The sequence below is a fragment of the Papaver somniferum genome, chromosome 1 (assembly GCF_003573695.1).
Source record: "Papaver somniferum cultivar HN1 chromosome 1, ASM357369v1, whole genome shotgun sequence".
Taxonomy (NCBI): domain Eukaryota; kingdom Viridiplantae; phylum Streptophyta; class Magnoliopsida; order Ranunculales; family Papaveraceae; genus Papaver; species Papaver somniferum.
Window position 1 is genome coordinate 156,458,867 of NC_039358.1, and position 15,859 is coordinate 156,474,725.

The following is a 15,859-nucleotide window of genomic DNA, read 5'->3' on the forward strand; positions in this document are numbered from 1 at the left end:
ATGGCTATATTGTTCATGAATTGATTCAAGTGAATCAAACCGATTTTTTTTTCAATTGTGTCTATGAATAAAGACCTAAGCAATTGAACAACTCTATCAACTAGTTCTTATGAGTCATTTGAACTAGTTATGAGAAAGATGAATATGGTTGATATGAAAGTACTCATATGGCCAACCTCGATTAACTATTTTTGAACCAACCAAGTGTACACGTTTAGGTACGGTTACTTAAACCTAAATGAAATACATTTCATTTGTGTATGACAAGATAAGTTTCGATCTAACGGTTGAAAGATATTAGCTTGGAGAAATCAGGTTTTTAATCTAACGGTCAATATTGAATGCTTTGTTACCAAGGTAACTTGGATTGCAAACCCTGATTTGAAAACTATATAAAGAAGACATCCAGCAATTGAAAAAACTAATCCCCGCACCTTCTGTGTGATACTAGTTAGTTTGCTAGAGTCGATTCTCCTTTAACCTTAGGTTTCTTCCCGAGACCCTGTAGGTTAACGACTGAAAGACTTCATTGGGATTGTGAAGCCAGAAGAAACTACTTCTCTTGTAGTTGAGCGATCTGATCTTGCCATTTTCTATCGTACGAGTTCAATTGAATAATTGACTTGAGGTTATATCTATGATAGAGCAAGATAAAAAGAAATCACAAACATCTTCGTCTCATCGTTTGTGATTCCGCAACATCTTGTTTCACTACCATACAATTAAGATTGTTGTGAGGTGATTGATAATACTGGGCTGTTCTTCGGGACTATAAGTCTGGATTATCAATTAGTTCCTGTTCACCTTGATTTATCAAAAGACGGAACAAAACTCATAGGTTTATCTGTGGGAGACATATTATCTATTATCATATACTTTTCTGTGTGATACAGATTTGTTTATTAAAGTCTTCGACTTTGGGTCGTAGCAACTCTTGGTTGTGGGTGAGATCAGCTAAGGGAATCAAGTGCGTAGTATCCTGCTGGGATCAGAGACGTAAGGAGCGCAACTATACCTTGAATCGGTGTGAGATTGATTAGGGTTCACCTACAGTCCAGACCGAAGTTAGTTTGTAGTAGGCTAGTGTCTGTAGCGGCTTAATACAATGTGGTGTTCACTCTGGACTAGGTCCCGGGGTTTTTCTGCATTTGCGGTTTCCTCGTTAACAAAATTTCTGGTGTTTGTGTTATTTCTATTCCGCATTATATTTTGTTATATAATTGAAATATCACAGGTTGTGTGTAAAGATCAATCAATTATATAACAAAATATAATGCGGAAAAGAAATAACACAGACACCAGAAGTTTTGTTAACGAGGAAACCGCAAATGCTGAAAAACCACGGGACCTAGTCCATATTTGAACACCACACTGTATTAAGCCGCTACAGAGACTATCCTACTACAAAGATAACTTCGGTCTGGAATGTAGTTGAGCCCTAATCAATCTCATACTGATCAAGGCACAGTAGCGTTCCTTACGTCTCTGATCCCAGCATGATACTACGCACTTGATTCCCTTAGCTGATCTCACCCACAACTAAGAGTTTCTATGACACAAATTCGAAGACTTTAGTAAACAAATCTGTATCACACATAAAAGTCTACAAGGATAGATAAATCTGTCTCCCACAGATAAACCTAAAAGTTTTGTTCTGTCTTTTGATAAATCAAGGTGAAAAAGAACCAATTGATAATACGGACTTGTATTCCCGAAGAACAGCCTAGTATTATCAATCACCTCACAATAATCTTAATCGATAAACGAAACAAGATATTGTGGAATCACAAACGATGAGACGAAGGTGTTTGTGACTACTTTTCTATCTTGCCTATTGGAGATATAAATCTCATGCCAATCTTACGATTGCACTCAATCACGATAGAAGCAGCAAGATCAAATCACGCAACTACAGAGAAAATAGTTGGGTCTGGCTTCACAATTCCAATGAAATCTTTAAGTCGTTAACCTACAGGGTTTCGTGAAAAAGCCTAAGGTTAAAGGAGAATCGACTCTAGCTTATACAACTAGTATCACACATGAGGTGTAGGGATTAGGTTTCCCAGTTTATAGAGTTCTCCTTTATATAGATTTCAAATCAGGGTTTGCAATCTAAGTTACCTTGGTAACAAACCATTCAATATTCACTGTTAGATGAAAACCTGATTAGATTCAAGATAATATCTTTCAACTGTTAGATCAAACTTAGCTTGTTATACACAAATGAAATGCACCTCCATTTAGGTTTGAGTAACCGTACCTAAACGTGTACACTTAGTTGGTTCAACAATAGTTAACCAATGGTTAGCCATATGAACACTTTCATATCAACCTTATTCATCTTTACCATAACTAGTTCAAATGACTCAAATGAAACTAGTTAGAGAGTTGTTCAATTTCTTAGATCTCATAAAATTATACAACACACAATCAAAGCAAAATCGATTTTGATTCACTCGAATCAATTCATGAACATTATAGCCACGGTTTGCAAAGATTGCATTCCTTATTATATAAATGTTTTAGTTCATGAACAAACCAATTTTAGAAAGTAACCTGCTTAAGTATGCAAAAGGGTACGATACTTAGGTGACCGGATTGAGTTTGTTTTTACTTCCAAACTCCAGCAGAAATTCACGGATTCCAACAACCGCCAGTACGCATACGGGTACGCATACTTTAGGTTCCCGGTTTTGGACTTTTACACAAATGTGAGAACACACTATGCTTATATCCAAACATGGTTACTTGTACTAAACTCTCATTTCAATTATTGAAACTTTCTTAGAGGATGTTAAAATAGTTGTTATCCACAAACTATTTTCATCAAAGCGATTTTCAAGTTATTGAAATAATCAACATGACTTTCGTCACGAGTAAAGATGAACTTGGCTAAAGCGAAAGCTTACCAACACATATTTCGAGAAATAGATAATCAAGATAAACTCGGATCGAAGTAGCAAATGTGTATAATTGAAGTCTATATAGCAGTACGACTTTTGTCTCAAATAGGAGATAGAGTAGATAGATTTTTGAGTGATAGATAAGTTCAAGTCTCCACATACCTTTTGTCGATGAAGTTTCACAAGTTCCCTTGAGTAGTTCTGAAAAGCGGGGGTCTAACAACACCACCCAATAACTCGATTGGCAATCTGTATGGACTAACTCCGACATACTTTACTAGAGAATCAACTAGACAGTTAGACTCAATCTAGATAAAAGTATCTCAAGGAGTTAATATCTCTCTCTTTATTTGATTTTTACTCAAGCTAAAAACAATAGCAAGTCTTTATCAAATACAAGGAATAACTTGGACGGTACCAAAGACCAATGTCCAAGGATCAATCAATATCAACCGAAAACCAAAGGTTGGATTTCCAATTGATGATCACGAACGCACAACCTGTATTATTTCAATTATATAAAATATAATGCGGAAAAGAAATAACACAGACACCAGAAATTTTGTTAACGAGGAAACCGCAAATGCAGAAAAACCCCGGGACCTAGTCCAGATTGAATACACATTGTATTAAGCCGCTACAGACACTAGCCTACTCCAAGCTAACTTCAGACTGGACTATAGTTGAACCCTAATAAGTCTTCCACCGATCCAAGGTACAATTGTACTCCTACGCCTCTGATCCCATCAGAATAATGCGCACTTGATTCCCTTAGCTGATCTCACCCACAACCAAGAGTTGCTGCAACCCAAAATCACAGACTTGATAATAAACAGATCTGTCTCACACAGAAAAGGCTATCAAAGGATAAATTTTTCTCCCACAGATAAACCTTAGGTTTTGTTCCGTCTTAAGATATAAAATCAAGGTGAACAGGAACCAATTGATAATCCGGTCTTATATTCCCGAAGAACAACCTAGATTAATCAATCACCTCTCTACAATCCTTCCTGATTACACAGGCGGTTTGTCGAGGAATCACAAACAGTGAGACGAAGATGTTTGTGACATCTTTATCTTGCCTATCGGAGAACTCTCACAATCTCAAGCCAATCAATCGATTGTACTAGTACGATAGAAGATGCAAGATCAGATCATACTACTACGATAAAAGTAGTATCGGTCTGGCTTCACAATACCAATGAAGTCTTTAAGTCGTTAACCTGGTTTTAGAGAAGAAAACCAAAGGTTAAAGGAGCATCGACTCTAGCGAGCGCACTAGTATCACACAGACGTGTGGGGATTAGTTTTGCACAATGCTAGATGTCTCCTTTATATAGCCTTCAAATCAGGGTTTGGACTTAGTTACAAAGCAATCCTTATTCACTGTTAGATGAAAACCTGATTTAGATTCAAGCTAAAATTTCTCAACCATTAGATCGAAAACTTAGCTTGTCACACACACTTGAGATATACGTTTAATGGGTTTGTGAAAACCATGCCCAAACGTGTACGTGTATGTTGGTTCAACATAGTAACCCAAAAGGTTAACCATATGAGCATTTCATATTAACCTTGTTCTTCTTCACCATAACTAATTCAATTAACTCAAATGAACTAGTTAAAGAGTTGTTCAATTGCTATGAGATCTTATGTAACTACACAAGACATAATTGAAACAAAGATGATTCGATTCGATTGAATCGGATCATGAACATTATAGCCACGGTTTGCATAAAGCATTCCTCAGTAATTTAATGTTTCATGTTCAGAGCACATCTTTATATCATAACCTCTTAAGTTCACAAACAAGTTCGCGGACTTAAGTTAATCGGTTGAGTTTTCCAAACTCAGCAGAAATTCTCGGAAAGAGAACTTCCGCCAGTTCGCGGACTGGGTTCGCGAACTTAGCACACAAACGATTTTTGGAAAATCCAGCAGAAATTCTTGGTCGAGAACTTCCGACAGTTCGCGGACTTGGCAAGCCAATTCCACAATCCTCCTGATTTCTCTTGATCAACAAAGTTCGAAAACTTCGGTTCAAGGAATACATGGTTATGTAATCTAAACTCTCATTTCAATCATTGAGACATTCTCAGAGGACGCTATGTAGCCGTTATTCACAGATCGATTCACGTCAGAGCAATTCTCAAAGTGATTGAAACTTTTCATGACTTTCGTCACTAGGTGAAGATAAACTTGATCAAAGCGAAACGATTTACCAACACACGATTTCGAGATAAAAGATAAGCAATGAATGCTCAGCTCGAAATGTAAAATGCGTATGATCTAGTCTATATAGCATACGACTTTTATCTCATAAGAAGTAGGAGATAGAATAGATATACTTTTGAGTGATAGATAAGTTCAAGTCTCCACATACCTTTTTGTTGATGAAGTTCCACGGTTCCTTGTATAGATCTTCGTCATTGTATGATGAATCGCCATGAAGTCCTTGAGCTCAACTACACTTTTCTATCCTAGTCCGAGACTTAGCTATGTAGGATAGAAATCAAGACTCATAGTTTTGATCACTAACATTGACAAACATGCTTGAGATAGCAACGCATGCGAGGTCGACCGATCTATGATCTAACAAGTTCTTCGTCTTCATTTGATGAACGCTGTGGAGTCTAATGCTCAACTACGCTTATTATCCTAATCCAAGACTTAGCTATAAGTAGAATAGAAATCAAGACTTATAGTTTTGGCAACTAAACTTGACAAACAAGCTTGAGATAGCAATTGAGAGTTCGACCGAGCAATGCTCTAACAATTTTTTTGATACATGAGCTTTCACGCATTTTCAAGAATGGACATATGTCCGTTTTTCGAAAAGTGGACGATTGTCCATAGGAAAAGAGAGATTTTTTTTTGAATGAACGAACGTCGAATGGTAGTAAAAAAAGTTTTCCGGTGAGCTTTCATGATTTTTTTTTAATAATAACGGGTATCTGTCCGTTTCAAAACGTGGACGATCGTCCAAATTTTTTTTTTTGATTCACGTGATTTGTTCATATTAAATTATTTTTTTACTAAACGTGAGTTGCTCACTTTTTTTTTTTTGGAATTTAGTTGAGTTGATCACTTTTTTTTTTTTTTTTTTGAAAATCAAGTTTTGATTTTGAATAATGAACTTTGCTCGTTTTTGCAAGTGTTTCAAAGAAACGAGCAAGTCCTTGAAGCTCGTTTTTGCCGGTATGAAATATTACACAACATGATAATATTTTTCTTCCCCTTAGTCTATGCTTTACTCTTTCGTTAGATATAAATTTTAAGCACATATATCCTTTCCTAGTGATCCTAAATCACTTGTTTTCTCCATATATGTCTCCCCCTTTTTCATGAAAATGACAATGAAAACACATAAGAGCAAAGCGAAGGATCTTACAAATTCATTAGAACTTGCACAACCTATAAGATTCAAGCACGAAGATTTCACATACCATTTTAGATAACCAATACTCAAACCGAAACTACCTAAGTAATCTTGTTTTAGCATGTTATCAAGGAAACAATTGCCCGAAGCAATTTTTTCTTAGTCCGATTACTTAACTAAGAAAACTTAGTTATAAAACTAAACCGATTATGTATGTATAATCACTTTATTCAATAAGACCCAAATGAGATCAAAAATCACTTAGTTTCTCTCATCAGGTTCCAATTATCCATGAAATAATTGTACCTCCTTTTATACAAGACAAGAACTATGTTAGTTAACTAGTTTTTCTCATCAAGGAATCGACTAGACTTGAATAATCGATTCCTACATTTGATAAGCTTAAACTAAGATCAGAATTAACTTAGTTTCTTTTATCAGGAATCAAAAGGACTAAAACAATTGATCCCTTTCTCGTTAAGAAAAAACAAAAATCATATTTGATATAGTTTTTTTAACCGGAAACAATTAAAACATAACAACCCAAACAAAATAATTGAAATATAACTATTTCATCATATTTTGTTAAGCAAAAGCAAATAATATGCAATTAATTCATCTTCTCTTGACCGGAAGACGATTAACTAACACAAAAATCGTTACCTTACGCTTCGATATGACAAACTAAGATCATGATTAACTAATTAGTTTTTCATATCTGTATAGATGGTGGATTTTCGACAAGGGATAAAATCGTAAACTCATAATTATACGAAGCTCTGATTCAGTAATCAGATGTGAGTATTGAGACACGGGTCTCTCATCGAATTCTCAACGGAGAGTACTTTCTCTCGGAGTACATGTAGATATGTAGTCTCACGACTGGACACGACATATCTCATGAATACTGAACACTTTCAGTGATTATTTCTATATAGTATCACGAGATGGACGGCTCCTAGACAGCTTGCTCTGCTAGTATAGAGCGATAACGTCTTCAGGAACAAACAACGAGTTTACCCTAACTATATAAAGGATATGACTTACCGACAAGCTCATATCGGGATAATTAATGCTTCTAGAAAGCTTGCTCTGCTAGTATAGAGCCACAAAGTTAATTATTCCTAATTAAGATTAATTCTGCCGTGACATTCACTACTGAATTCCCATAATAATCTATTATTGTTCTTATTCCTTGGTCGAATCCACGACTGGTCCCATGGAATGGCAATAAACCATTGTTCTGATTCTATGATCGAATCCACGGCTTGATCTCATAGGATAGCAATAATTATATTATCTCATTACTCCGATTTCATGATCGAATCCACAATTGGTCTCATAAATGGTAATAGATAAATCTTAATTACTCTGATTCTATGGTCGAATCTACGATCCCGTGGAATGGTAATGCTCACTTTATTATTCTGAATTCGTAGTCGAATCCTCAGCTGATCTTATGAATTAATAATAAACATCTTATTACTCAGTTTTGTGAATTATTCTCCACGAATTCCACAATTAGTAATAAATAATCAACAATCGGGCGTCTGAGCTACCTCTAAGTAAGCCCCGATTCAAATGGTGAAGGTGTATTCAACGGCGATACACTAACAGTCACCGCACGAACGAGTATTTCAAAATACAACGAAACGATGAACCTATGCAAAATAGGGAAGAAAATAATAAATAATTAAAAATATTGACCAGGGTGCTGGGAGCACGGACACACGACCGACCGACCGTGTCGTGGTCAATCCCAGTTTTATATTTTTTAAGCATTTTTATTATTTTCCATGATTTGATGAAAATTCTCTCATTTTATCAAATCTCCTTCGTCTCGAGGAAACTCCTCGGTTTCATGGTATTTTCATAAATTCGTAAAAAATAATATAAAATTAAGGAAAGAAGTGTGGGGCGTGACCGTTGGGCAACAGGCCATGCCTTGGTCCCAGCCGGCCCCACACCTCACGGTTTCTCATTATTTTATTATTATTATTTCTCTAATTTCATGAAAAAACTCCTTGATTTCATGGTATTTTGCACAAATCATCAAATAATAAATAGAATTATGAAAACTTGTGGGACCGGGCCACTAGACGGCCGGCCATGCCCTAACCGGTCCCACACGCCCCTTGTTTTATTATTTTATTTTATTTTTCCTTGAATTCATCAAATTCCTTGATTTCATGGTATTTCTCTCAAATTAGGAAAAATTCCCTCAAATCATGAAAAATACTTAAAAAATATAAAAAATTATGAAAACTCAAGGGACCGGGCCCCTAGCCGGCCGGCCACGCCCCCACCGTCCCACACGCCCGTGTTTTTATTATTTTAATATTTTTTGCTTCCTTGAACTCATGAAAAGTCCTTCAATTCATGGAAACTCCCTAAACTCATGAATTCTTCATAAAATCATCAAAAATATTATAAAATTAAGGAAAATGACACCACGGGACTGTGGTTACGACCGGCCGACCATGCCTTGGCCTCGGCGGTCCCACGCCTCCTTATTCCTTACTTTATAATTATTTTCCATCATCTCATGGTGTTTTCCTCAGTTTCGTCGAAACCCTAATTTTGGCATATTTTCTCGAATGGATGCTCAATTGCACGCCAGAAAATATCAAAATTCTCAGGACTGAGACGCAGACGCCTTGGGGACACGAGAACGCTATCTTGACCGACTAAGATTGGCTCTTTGGCTTACAAAATACGGTCCCATCAAGTTTCACAGTTTTGACCTAATTTGCACAATTGCACGTATTAGGTCCAAGACTCTTCCAAACACTTTGGATTTTCATGAAGTGATCATCAGGCGGTCACGTGACTACCCAGGGCCGGTTTCATGACCCCATGGTCGGTCCCTCACTCCATCATAATTAATTAGGTTTTCTCACCTAAGGCTCAGACGAGCATTTTCGAATAAATGATTAAACCAGCATTTAATCATTCTTTCACCAACAAATCGTAAACTCTTTAGGAGTTCTTTGTATTTGCTCACGTGAGCATATGGACACTACATGGTTCCACCGTCCCATGTAGTCGCTCCCTCCTTCGTCCCATGGTTAAACTTCTGACGAACCATGAATTGATCAACAATTGATCAAATTAGGGTTTCTGAATCCAAGGATCATCATTCCAGATTCCAGCCTTAATAATTTTACGAAGACCTCATGGTCATTAATTTTATTAATTATGCTCGGTTCAACGACCAGTATTCTAATTAATATTTTTGGTACGCTGCCAATAATCCATCAGATGAGCAACACATGCTCAGACGATCAAATATTCAACAATTCATCACATGAGCAACACTTGCTCTGATGATAAATATTTTCTCAAACCAAGGAATATTGGTTCAACAATCAATATTCAACGATCCATCGAATGAGCAATACTTGCTCACTTCATCGTAAGAACTATACCTTTGTCTCGTGACATGTTCAATTCATGAGTTTCAGAACATCATGTTCAACTCATCAACTACATGGACTCATCGTCCCATGAAGTCAACAATTGACTAACTAAAATCACGTCTGCCCTACAGACTCCACGATCACACGAGATATCAATCGTGTCACTTGGGGGGGATATCAACTAGGGTTTTGGTCTGGCGGTCTACGACACGTGTGTTCATACAAACATACGTTGGAATGTGAGAAAGTCGTGCAATCAGTTGAAGGAGTTCACAAAGTAGTGGATGGAAAATCGACCAAGTCATCACACGATGAGCAACTGGTCTCAAACACGATTTCCATTTCCCCACTCTTTCATCCCATCAACTGTCACACTTCACGGAATCATGGTGTCTAAAATTCCAGCAATATAAATAAGTCTCTGAATCATGATTGAATCATCAGCATCAACAGTATCATCAATCTCACGTCTCATCGACAACACGAGATCATCAACTCATCAATTGAGCAACTACTCTCAATTGAGCAATTTCAATCATTCAGAGCTTATCATATTCAGAATTCACACACCCACAATCTTTGATTACCATTGATTCCACACATTTCCCAGCTTCCCTCCTACAGATCAACCCATCCTCTCTTGTGACCGAATTTACTCTGGAACGGTCATTGTCTTGATTTAGGTCGGAGTACTACAGATTTATCTCTCGAATCTAAAGCACCCCCTTTGCAGCGGTGCATCTGTGTGAGGTTTAACATTTCGCTCGGTTCGAGGAGTCTTCTCCGTACGGTCATCTCCTCAATTTCTTAAAAACCAGCAAATCGTTTTTCCCCATCTACAATCTGAAAAGACTATAAGCATAATTCTTCCCTCGATTTCTACAACCACTCTCCCCACGAAGATTTATTATTAAGCAGCAGTTCAAATAAGAACTCTGCCTCTGTTAGTTGTTATTCGCTTGTAAAACAAAAGAATAACAAGTAAAACAACCTTTACCATAGAAAGGTTGAACCGATTTAGTTATTAAGTGCCAATAGTAAAAGACTAAAACCTAAACATATGTTATGCTAAATACACAACTTATGTAAACATAAATCGATAATAGTATCATTGTGACTTTCACACATGAGTTTTAATCATAATCTCTTTTATGATCCTTTGATAAAGGCACTCAAGAGGTCAAATCCTGCTATATCAAAAGTCACACAAATCATAGGAGATCACCATAGTTTGAGATCGGAAATTACGGTTAGTAAAAACCGAAATAGCATCTCATAAATCGAAAGCAAAGCATAAAAGATATTCATTCACATCTAGCAATGCAATCATAACCATCAAGAAGAATGACACAAAAGATTTAAATAAAAGCTTAATCATTCATATTACTGATAATTTGAATAGACTTTACACACAACATTGAAATAAATCGACAATTAATTAGTCTATTATTTCGATTAAGTATTACAATATCTAATTTAATCCTTAGCGGTGCTCTGATTGTTCACTGAGGCTTCTTCAGTGTTCAAACTCTTGAAGTATGTCTCGAGAGGCTTGTCAGCAACCATCTCTTGTTTTTCAAGTTTCTCAACTTGTTGTTTCATCTCGTCAAGATCAGTCATTATCTCTTCAATTTTGTCTTTTAACCAATCTTGATTTCGAACCGATATTATGAGATTGGTTCTCAGTTCTTTCATTGATGAAATCCACCATACTATTAGTAGGTATCCACTTGGTTTATTTTGGATCTTGAAAATTGAAGGAAAGAAGGCAAGATTCCTCTTGAGATCTAATAGAACTGCCAGAATCATATTCTTCCTTTCTGTATTGATTTCTTGACACTCCTTAAATTTTTGAGCTTCCTCTTTATTAGACTTTGTAACATTACGAGTTATTGGAGGCATGCTCAATGATTTAAATAAGGATTTATCAGGGTTTCTCGATACACATAAGAGGGAATTTCTTAAATCTTAGGATTTATTAGGGTTTCTCAATACATATAAGAGGGAATTTCCTTAAGTTAATAAGAAAATACTTTTCGAACCAGAAATATCAAAGATATTTCCGTAAATCAATATATATATATAAAGTATATTATTTTATATAAGACATTGTCTGAAATCCTCAAATTAGGAACATAATATTCTTCATAGGGTAATCAGTAAGAACCGAATTTTAACCAAACCCTAATTACCAAAAATCGGTGTTGACATGAACTTTTAGACAACATGGATTCGCAGTTACCAGTTTTTATCATGAATTTTTCTGATATTTACAAACACAATACATGTGCTCTCGTTTCATGTGCTTCCTCATCCTGAATATTATGAGCACAAATTTGGATGAGGGTGCACAAACTCTATACAACTAAGTTGCATTGGAGTATGACTTGTCAAGCTTACAACGAGTATCAGAACAATTGTTCATGTTTATTTTTAGAGATTTCCTTCCAAAAATATTTTCTCCCAAGATTTTGATCTTTCCTTGTGATGGTGCAAGTAGGATCATGAGGAGAAAGTGGACTGGTGTGAGAATTTTCATAGATAGACAAATCTCTCTTAATTTTGTTAATGAGATTTTTTTATGATCTTCTCATTATAAGGATTTCCCTATTACATACATAAGTTCGATCATCGGAAGAAATTGCAGGATTTTTCAGAACCCATTTCTGATTGATTTTTTTGGCAGAAATTGCCTCATTTCCTTACCTCTGGAAATTTTCCATAGGTAAAAATACCTTCATGTGAACCAAGGAATTTTCGACATGAGTGAGGTGGAACCTTTTTCCAGAAGCGATCACCAACTCTTTTTTTTAAACAATTTGAGTTGACATTGTCATCTTGGGCCATGGTATGTCTTTCTACTGAGGAATGATCTTTCAGTCCTTTATGACAAGATACTTCTTTTAACACTCTTACAAGAGTATTTTGAAGCATCACAAGTTGCTTCTCAAGCGACTGAAAGTTATATTCCTTATGATCCTTTGCACGTAACCGGTTCAAAGTTCCTTTTGAATTAGATTTCGTCTGATCATCAGTAGTAGTAGAAGAAGGTTTTTTATTCTATTATGACTTGATGCTTTTAGGAAGATTACCTTGATCGTGATTTATTTCAGATATGATTGTACAAGGATGGTTATCACGATCTGTAAAAGTTGAGCAAGGACTTTTGGTTTCTAGCTTCATCAGAAGAAATTATAACAGATTTATTAGTCAGAGTCTTAGATTGAAATCCTTGTTCTTGAATGAGTGCTTTATCAAGAACTTCTATTTTGACAGAGAGATCCATATTCTCTTTGGCTAGAGTATCAAATTGTATGTCTTTATCTCTGACTTCTTGTCTGAGAAGATTAGATTCTTTAATCTCAGTATTTTGGAAGACAAACGTCTAATGGGCTTTAGGAGTTTGGTAACTTTTTTTAGCATCTCCTTTGACACATGAGTCATACATAGTAAATGTTCTATTGATAATCTTAACTCCAGGATCATGGGTCATAGATGTAGCAAAATTTTCAACTTTTGAGTATTCGCAATCTCGCAATACGTTAACTAAATCAGCCATTGGATTCAAGTCTTATAGGTTGGATCGCACCAAATACCGTATGTTAAATATTTTCGTGTTTTCCTGCTCTGATACCAATTGAACTGACGAGGGTACCCAAGTACACCACAATTTCGTATCAACCTATAAGTCCAATACCTTGAGTGATCGTCTATGTACAAAGTCGAGACAATAGGACAACAACGTATACACTTGACAATAGTTACGATATAAAACCGATGTACTATAGGATCACTATCAAGTTTCTTGGATTAACGTACAAGTGTTATTTGTTTTAGTATAACTAAATAATTATAATACGGAAGTACAGTGAATGACACATCAAATTTGTTAACCAGGAAACCTCAAATGCAGAAAATCCACGGGACCTAGTCCAGTTCTGAATACTCTCAGAATTAAGTCGCTATACGAAGAACAAATTCAACTTCGTATAATTAAGACCAACTAATCTACCCCTTGTTACTTAGTTCCCTCAATATCCCTGCACCTAAAACCGTCTGGCCAACGCACGTAAATCCCAAGATAGAAATCACTATCTTGAGTTGGTTTACCGACGTAAAGTCTTAAGAACTCAACTCCTTTTGATCGTCTTCCAAAAAGTAAAGGAAGAAAGTTGTCTGGTAACTACTCTATTAATCTTTAAGAATAAAGATATGTTGAGTTTTCGATAAAGGCTCTTTCGTTTACCAAGTAAACTCTTTTGTCGGGTAAGATCAATCAAGATCCGAAATAATCAGATCTAGATTCACAAGCTATCGAATTCAGATATTCAAGATTACAACCAAATGGTAGTTACCGATCCATACGTTTACTTGATCAATTCTATCAAAGATAAATTAGATCTTAGTCGGATCCCATTCAATCAAGATTTGTGCTCAAATATCACAAGATGCGAAACAAATCATCAAAATCTTTTTGTCTTCAAATCTTCAATTGTACTTGCACACAAAACTTGATCCCACTTACGATTGATCTCACACAGAACTGAGTATTTTAGCAATCGCAAGTTGTTTTTAGATCCAAAAATAATTCTAAAGATCTTATCCATACTTTTATCTAGTTTGAGTGACCTTATGTCAGAAGAGAAGGTTCTCATGAATAAGCAAACTAGGTGGAATCAACGTTTCAACAACCGTTGGTCAATCAAATCAATAATCAGAAACTAAAATAACAATACAATTATCTAGTTTCCCACTAACGGTACTTATTAGAGCTTCTTGATCCCAGAATTATTTAATCGATCGGACGTAAGAGAATTCGCCTAATTAGGGTACTTTCCTCTCTGGTATAGTATTACAAGTAATAATAGTAGTCGGCTCCACCAAAAACAACAAAAAGATGAAGTTTGTCTGGCTAAGGATACTATGGAAGAATAACAAACTTCACATTGTATAGACCAAGGTTGTTTGGAAATAAGGAATTCCAAAATCGAAATATTTTCAAGATATGCAATAAAGTACCTAGTTTTGGTTTTCATATTTCCAATTAATATCCAACATGTAATTCTGAAAACTCTCTTTAAAAAATATCTAATATTATTTTAGCAATCAATTAATATAGTTTTTCTAGAGATATGTTTTGATTGATGGAAAATCAAAAACATATAATTCGAAAAGCTTATTTAAAAGATTCTCCAATATTTCGGTTTGGGATCACCTTGAGCATAAAGGAATATATTTGAACAAACCCTAATTCCAAACTTACACAAAACCCTAAAGTAATATGTGAATATTGAAAATCGATTTTTCTCTTGGGACCGGTTCTACCATGACTCCAAACATAGGTAGGCATCGGTTCTACCAAGTCTCCAAATATAGGTAGGGATCGGTTATACCTTGACTCCCAAAAAAATCTAGAATCAGTTCTACCAAGTATCCCAATATAGGTAAGGATCAGTTCTATCAAGACTCTCAACAAAAGATAGGATGGGTTTTACCATGTATCACAAAATAGGTAAGGATCGGTTCTACCTTGACTCTCAAAATAGTTAAGATCGGTTCTACCTGAATTCCTTCTTTAGATTCGAATTGGTCATCCAATATATCTTCATAGAAAACCGGACCAAAACACTCATTGATTTCCTTTCGATTACGAAACAAGTTCGTATATCTACTTCCTCAAACCAATGTATTAAAACATAGTTTTCTAGGATGAAATCACACCTATATCCAATACACAATCAAGTAACAAGTTAAATAGATTATGTCGATGTCGCATTTATGAAGTTCAAAAGAGAAGCGTTATACTTCGTAGTCCAATATACTTCCATGACACTTTGATCATAGTAATATGACTAAGTCTAATACTAGAGTATCATATATATAACCTCGCATGTTATGTTTTCCATCTTAAACGACTTTAAAGAAACGATAGGAATAGAAAGAAGTTAAGTCAGTCTAACTAACTGAAATGCGGGGGTACCAGAATACACCACCAACTTTTTCTTAGGCAACCTGTATGGATAAAATCAAATATAATTCTGAGAGTTCAACTTAATGAATCTCAATCAAGAAAGAATATTCAGAGTTATATCTCTACCTCTCACAATCATAACGTTTACAGAGACAAGTCCGTGAACCTAATTTCGGGTGAGAGTACT